Below are 8,169 nucleotides of genomic sequence, written 5' to 3' on the forward strand. Positions count from 1 at the left end.
TTTCCCCCTCCACATATTAAGATCTTGGAGCCTGATTTTGCAACCTTTACTCACAAGAGCAATTCTGGTCAATTCAACAGGACTACTCATGACTAATGGCTTATAGAATTAAGCTCTTACTCATTAGTGAGTATGACTGTTTTTGTATTGCCTTGGTGATTCATGGTTCTACTACAGTCTTTACAAACACAGGAAAATTTGTGGGTGTCTCAAAGTGCTTAAAATCCCTTTTTTACATGAATTGTTTGATCAGTCTTAAGTTTGTACCCTTTGCTCATTTCAGAAAAAAAAAAGTATATTTGACATAATTGAAAAGCAAGTTTAAAACCAATATAAGGAAACACTGAAATGCTACAAGAATGAAGCTATGGAATTTGCTGCCATAAGGAGCTATGCTGCTAAATAGCTTAGCAGGATTTTAAAAAGATTAAAAATCCACTAGATCAAGAATTGAAGTGCTTTATTTAACCCCCCTTCTTTCACGATAAGATTATTTCCTTTGCCCCTCTTCATAACACAGCATTATAGTTAGCACAATGGTTTTAATCTTGTTTTCCCATCTGAGCACTAATTAATGGCTACTACCAGCTATAAAATGCTGGTTTAGCTGGATCAATAGCCTGCTGTGTTATATTAATGCTTATGTTTGCGGAAGATAAAACCTGCATTTATAAAAATTCCTTCCATCAAAGACCCTGACATCAATGAATTATGCCTCCATAGCTTTCTGAGGCAGGGCATCACAGTGTTTACTACTCACTATTAGAGCTCTTCCCTGCAGCTTACCTGGGGATTACCTCTGGATAGTCTGGTGCCCCCACTCCTTTGGTTGCTCATCCTGTGGATTCTCTCTCTCACAGCTCAGGTTACTTCCTCTTCGTGGCTTATTCCTCCTGCCAGGTCACTATAATTTTCCCTTTCCAGGTATTAAAGTCCCTCTGGACAAACTCTCTCAGGTAGTCTTCTGATCCACTGCCCTGACTGTGCCAGTTCTCCTGTGGCTGGTTGGTAGGGGAACCCCGGCCTGCCCACTGCTCTGGGTTCCGGCCCCTGGACACTATGCCTAGCAACCACAGTCTATGCAATCTCAGACCCAGATGCTGTTGCCCTGGGCCAGAGGTTCTCAAACTGGGGGTCAGGACCTCTCAGGGGGCCATAAGGTTATGACATGGGGGGGGGGTCTCAAGCTGTCAGCCTCCAACCCAAACTCCACTTTGCCTCCAGCACTTATAATGGTGTTAAATATATTTTCAAGTGTTTTTCATTTAGAAGGGGTGGGGGGGCCGCACTCAGAGACTTGCTATGTGAAAGGGGTTACCAGTACAAAAGTTTGAGAACCACTGCCTTAGGCTCTTTCCTACCTTTGTCTTCTAACCCACCCCTAGGTTACCACTCGAGCTTCCTCTGCTTCCCGTGACTAGTTTACGCTCTCAGGTTCTTGTCACAGTCTTTATTCCCAGGCAGGGATCCTAGGGTTTACTCCTCCTTGTCTTCTACCAATTCCCTCCTCTCCACCTTAGCCTGTCCAGCTGGGCTTCATCAATTAGACCTTAACAGCACTGACTCCTTTCCAGGTGCAGCCTGTCACTGGGTTAATTGGCTCCTTTTAACCTACTCAGGCCTTGTGTGCAGGTAGACACCTTAGCACACAGGGAAGTATTATTTCCATTTTAAAGACGGGGAAAAACAGACAGACATGGAGAAATTAAGGTCACACAGCAAGTCTGTGGCACAACTGAAATCCAAAACAAGTTACTCAATTCCCAGACTATACTCCCACTCACCCCACTTCTTTAAGGGCATGATCCTCAGCTACACTAAGGCCCCATTGCCCTAATCTGGCAGTGTAAAGAGGCATCACGTTGTAGACTGATGTATGTGGCCTTAGTATAACTAAGAATCAGGCCCTTAAATGTTTAAAGAACACTTAAATGGGATGAAATCATAGAACAGGGATTCTCAAACTTCATTGCACCGCAACCCCCTTCTGACAAGAAAAAATACTACAGGACCCCAGGAAAGGGGATGGAAGCCTGAGCCTGTCCAAGCCCCACCACCCAGGGGGGCAAAGCCAAAGCCCAAGGGCTTCAGCCCCAGGCAGGGGGCCTATAACCTTAGCCCTGCCGCCCAGGCCTGAAGCCCTTAGGTTTGGGCTTTGGCCCTTGGCCCAGGGCCCCAAAAAGTCTAAGCCAGCCCTGGTGACCCCATTAAAATGGGGTCATGACCTGCTTTGGGGTCCTGACCCACAGTGTGAGAACAGCTGTCCTAGAAGCATTTTAAATCATCCATCTACTGAGAGTGAGAGTCACATCTTATAAGTCTGTTCACTTACAGTACCAGAGAAATTTGGGGGGAAAACCAAAGTTAGGGCCAGATTCTGTGAAGTCCCGAGTGCCCTGAACTCCCATTGGGAATATTTACTTCAGTGAGATTTCAGAGCACCTGGCACCTTGAAGGAGACATTCTGGTTCTTTCAGAATCAAATCTTTATTCTTTCAGAATGAGTTGTTTTCTTGGGAATGCCCTTTCCTGGCTTTTTGCACTTCAAGTCTCATGGGGCTTGTTTATCCCATTTACACTGGTGTACACAAGGAATAATTCAATGGAGTTACACTGGTATCAGACTGATATAACTGAGAGGTGACTAAAACCCCATGAAAGGTACATGAGTTAACTTCTACTTACAGACAGCTATTGGCTGTGGGAGAGGTCCATTGGCTTGCTTTGTCAGATGTTTTTTCCTAATATTTTAGCAAATCAAGGATTCAGCTACCTTTAAAATCTTTACCATGGAGCTATTCTGTTGACATTAGCTATTGAAATGCAGAGCTATTGAGTATAGGTATTTTGTTTCTAGAATGCATTAAGAGATTATTTTTTCAAACCTTCAAAATGAATTATAGCATACAAAAATCCCATTAATGCCATGTCTAAAACTTACTTTGCAGAAGGAAACAAGTGAGCAAATGTACTAGAAGAAAGCAAGAAAGAATTCTATTCAAGAAAAGGCTGCAAATATAAAAACATAATGAAATATCAGGGGACCCCAAGCGGCACTTTTGGAATGTAATCAACGATAATGGTAACATCAACACAGCAAAAGAATACATACCAAATCAGAATTCTGTGGAGCCATTTACCGAGCAAGTGTGACAACAGGAAAGCTGATTTCCAAAAATAAAATAAATAAAATGAAAAGGCAGACAATAGCCATTTTATAAAAATAAGGACACAAGGTCCGATTTTCTACTGGTCAGATATTTGATTTAGTACAGTTGCTCAATAAAAATACCTCTAGGGGGAAAAAAAATCAATTCAATGGCAAAAAACTACATTAACACAGAGTTAAGGTTGCTTGGTGCTATGTCATTCCCTTGCAGAGTACTGAGTTGAGCAAGACTCAAGCTTCTGGAAACCAGGAAATGCACAAGCGAGGCTGCCTATGCAACCTTAAATCTACTCTTTCAGCAATGCCCCAGTAACACACAAACCTTTAGTCTGCCAACTCCACAGCTGCTGAAATGTACAAGCTGATCACCTCCCTTTACACCCCATTCACTCTCATCCCGAGGATTCCACCTAACACTATTAAAGAACAAAAAGGGGGGAGGGGAAATCTCTACATAAAAAAATTTGAGCAAGCCCCCTTCTTTCTGCCCTCTTCAATCAATGCCTCAGTATGCACATAACACGTACTTGCACTAGCCCTTGGCACTATAAGACTCAGGAGGTTCCAGATCCCAGTGTACACTCACACACTTAGCCCACTTCCCAGAAAGAGTAACACATGTAGACAGTTTAAGAACCACTTTACAGCCTTTTACAACTTCCTTCTCCCAGTTTGCATGAACATACCCATGCTAACTTTGCTTGAATTAGCACACACAAAATAGCAATAGTAACATAGTAAAAGCAGTGATAACTACTGCTTCCACTATTTAGTGTAGGTACACTTAACACACTGACTGCACCTGGAGTGTATGCAAATAATTCTTATGGGTTAATGCTAGCTCCATAGGAGCAGAGGGAAGGTGGCATGGGCAGCTGTTCCTCCCCCTCATTTCCTCCTTTTTGTCCTTTCACAGCATTAGATGGAATCCTGTGGGTGAGAGTGAACTGCTAGTAAAAGAAGAGCTTGTACATTTCAGAAACTGCAGGGTTGGTAGAGAAAAGAGGTGTGTGTGTGTAGTGAGGTGTACTGGGGTGTTGCTGAAAGAGAGTAGAGTTCAGGTTGCAGGGGAAACCTTAACTGTGTATTTCCTGTTTTCAGAAGTTTGGGTTTTACTCAGCTAAGCACTCCGCAAGAGGACAACATGCCACTAAGCAACCTTCACTCTGTGTTAACATTGGTTCTTGTCGTTGAATTTCCTAGACTGAACAGGAAAAATATGTTTTTGGTAAGAGTTAGTAGTCATATAGGTAGTTATGTTCCTGTCACAGGATCCCTGCAGGCTTCCTCCCTCTTGAGCCTGCACCCTGTGTTTAGGCTGGTATAATAAAGAATCTTCCACACCTTCTGTTGCTGGATCACCCAAGTGTCTTTATTTACAGTGTTTGTGCAGTTCCCAGATCCCCCCAACAGCTAGTGCCCCACAGACCCTCCCCAGGGTCTCCCAGCTTTCGAGGCTTCCTTCTTTGGAAAGGAGACACCAATACCACCCTCCTGTCTCCTTCCAGGCCAGCCTCCTCACTGAGGTTTGCCCAGGGCTTTTATAGCCCTCTCATGCCTCAGTCCAGCTGTCAGCATGTTCCTCTGAGCCAGCCCTCATTAGGGCTTGCAGCTGGGTTCCCTGCTGAATACCTGTGTCTCTAGCCCTGGTCTCCTGGCCAGAGTGTAGGCTGCAGCCAGCATTTTGGCAGGGCCTTAAAGGGGTTTAATCCTGCCCTGCCACAATCCCACAATTAACATACTGAGCTAGCTACTCCCCTGTCCTCCAGCCACACACACACCACCTATACCCTACCAGCCCTGCTTTGGCCCACCTCTCCAGCTATGTCCTGACCCCTACCCACTTTTGTGTCCCGGCCTCTCCGCTGCAAGCAGGGAACGCATCTCCCTGAAGCTTTCACTCCCTGATATACAACCATTTCCATTGTTATTACTTCCCCCCTCCTATAACCCAACTCATGTGCAGTGCATGGAGTGAAGGACAACCATGTTACAGTGAAAACAGTGTTCCTGATGGTGTTTCACAATGGTTGGAGCATGGCGGTCTGTACCACAACTGGTGAGAGAAATCACTGACAGGGTTTCTGTTCCAGAATACTGACAGTTTTATGTAGGAAAGAAAGATCCTCTGGTCCCGGTCCAATAGATGTACCCCATCTCTGAGAAACAGTAAGGTGTCAGAGCTTGTAGTGTTTCTGTGCCATACAGCACACATTTTCTCAGGAGCCATGAAACCTCCAATTTCCCAGTTAATGTTCTTCTGACACTTTATTTATAGTTTTCATGCAATGTTGGGGTGCACTGGCAGAGCTGGTGGCTGCCATGCCTCCTCACCTGAGCCCCCAAGTTCTCACCTCCCCTACCATCTATCTCTATAACCTCCCTACTCCTCACTACAGCCTCAAACTCATCTCCCCCTATTCCCCACTTCTCTGCCCCCTAATGCCTCTCCCCCCAGGAAGCATTCACATGTCTAATTCCCGCCCCCCAAATACTTTGATTACATTTCTCCCAAAAAGAAAATTTCCACCCATGACTCACACTTTGTAGCAAGCTCCAGCCTCTCAATTAAAAACTCATTTTGTCTTTCTTAGGTGGTGGCTTATGATTAATTTATCCTTAGTTATGTTAATTGAAGGATGAGTTCACAGCCTCATCCAATCATTATTAGTACCTCTCAGTTTAGCAGCATAAGGAAACTGGGTTTTTTGGAAGGCGGCTTTAAATCAGGAACCCCTCAGTAATCCAAATTTGGGGTCATGTGACTAATGCTACCCCTTACCCGCATAAGTCACACCAAATTTCAAGCACTCAGAGTAATTGTTCGCATATTAGAATACTCAGAATCACATATAAAATAGTAGGACTGGAAGCTCTCTAGCCATTCTTCCATACTGGTGAATGTGCTGTGTAAAATGTGTTATTTGCAGAGTTTATGGAGCCGTGTTGGTCCCAGGATATTAGAGAGAAGGTGGGTGAGGTAATATCTTTTATTGGGCCAACGTCTGTTGGTGAGAGAGAAGTTGGTCCAATAAAAGATATTACCTCACCCACCTTGTCTCAGTATAAAACGTATACATTTTGTTAAATACTATTCTCAGTTTGGGTTTCCTGTTCTCAATTTGGGATTTAGTGAGTGCCATGCACTACCTTGGGTAAAACTTAACAGATTGAAGCCATTTTTGGGAAGGGGGTGGGGAAGTGTTCCAGGAAACTACTGGTCTCTTAGTTTGACTTCAATTGCATGCAAGGTCTTGGAACAAATGTTGAAAGAGAAAGTAGTTAAGGACATAGTGGTAAATGGTAATTGGGATAAAATACAACATGGTTTTACAAAACTTAGATCGTGCCAGACCAACCTGATCTCCTTCTTTGATAAGATAACTGATTTTTAGACAAAGGAAATGCAGTAGATCTAATCTACCTGGATTTCACAAAAAGAAAAGGAGTACTTGTGGCACCTTAGAGACTAACCAATTTATTTGAGCATAAGCTTTCGTGAGCTACAGCTCACTTCATTGGATGCATCCGATGAAGTGAGCTGTAGCTCACGAAAGCTTATGCTCAGATAAATTGGTTAGTCTCTAAGGTGCCACAAGTACTCCTTTTCTTTTTGTGAATACAGACTAACACGGCTGTTACTCTGAAACCTGGATTTCAGTAAGGCATTTGATACAGTTCCATATGGGAAATTATTAGTTAAACTGAAGATGGGGATTAATATGAGAATTGAAAGATGGATAAGAAACTGGTTAAAGGGAGACTAAAACAGGTCATACTGAAAGGTGATCTGTCAAGCTAGAGGGAGGTTACTAGCTGAGTTCCTCGGGAATCAGTGTTGGGGCCAATCTTATTTAACATTTTTATTACTGACCTTGGCACAAAAAGTGGGAGTGTGCTAATAAAATTAGCAGATGACACAAAGTTGGGAGGTATTGTCAATATGAAGAAGGACCAGAATATCCTACAAGATCATTCAGATGACCTTGAAAACTGGAGTAATAGAAATGAGACGAAATTTAACAGTGCAAAATCATGCACTTAGGGACTAACAACAAGAATTTTTGCTATATGCTGAGAATTTATCAGTTGGAAGCAAGAGAGCAGGAGAAAGACCTGGGTGTTTATCACAGGATGGCTACAAGCTGCCAATGTGATGCAGCTGTGAAAAAGGCTAAGGCAGCCTAGGATGCATCAGGCGAGGTATTTCCAATAAAGACCGGGTAGTATTAGTGCCATTATACAAGGCACTGGTGAGACCTCATCTGGAATACCGTGCGCAGTTCTGGTCTCCCATGTTTAAGAAGGATGAATTCAAACTGGAACAGGTACAGAGAAGGGCTACTAGGATGATCTCAGGAATGGAAAACATACCTTCTAAGAGGAGACTCAAAGAGCTTGGCTTGTTTAGCCTATCCAAAAGAAGGCTGAGGGGAGATATGATTGCTCTCTATAAATACATCAGAAGGATAAATACCAGAGAAGGAGAGGCATTATTTAAGTTAAGTGCTAATGTGGACACAAGAACAAATAGATATAAACTGGCCATCAACAAATTTAGTCTTGAAATTAGATGAAGGTTTCTAACCCTCAGAAGGGCAAAGTTCTGAAACAGCCTTCCAAGTGGAGCAGTGGAAGCAAAAAACCTAACTGGCATCAAGACTGAGCTCAATAGTGTATGGAAGGTATGGTATGATGGGACTGCCTACAATGGCATGTAGCCATCCATGACTGCTAGCAGCAAACATCTCCAACAGCTGAAGATAGGACACTAGATGGAGAGGGCTTTGAGCTACATTGGATTCTTTCCCAGGTGTGTGGCTGGTAGATCTTGCCCACATGCTCAGGGTCTAGCTGATCACCATATTTGGGGTTGGGAAGGAACTTTCGCCCAAGTCAGATTTGCAGGGACACTGGTGGTTTTTCACCTTCCTCTGCAGAATGGGGCACAGGTCACTTGCAGATTTAAACTAGTATAAATGGTGATACATGATTTGAGG

Source organism: Natator depressus, chromosome 3 (genome assembly GCF_965152275.1).
Source record: "Natator depressus isolate rNatDep1 chromosome 3, rNatDep2.hap1, whole genome shotgun sequence".
NCBI lineage: Eukaryota > Metazoa > Chordata > Testudines > Cheloniidae > Natator > Natator depressus.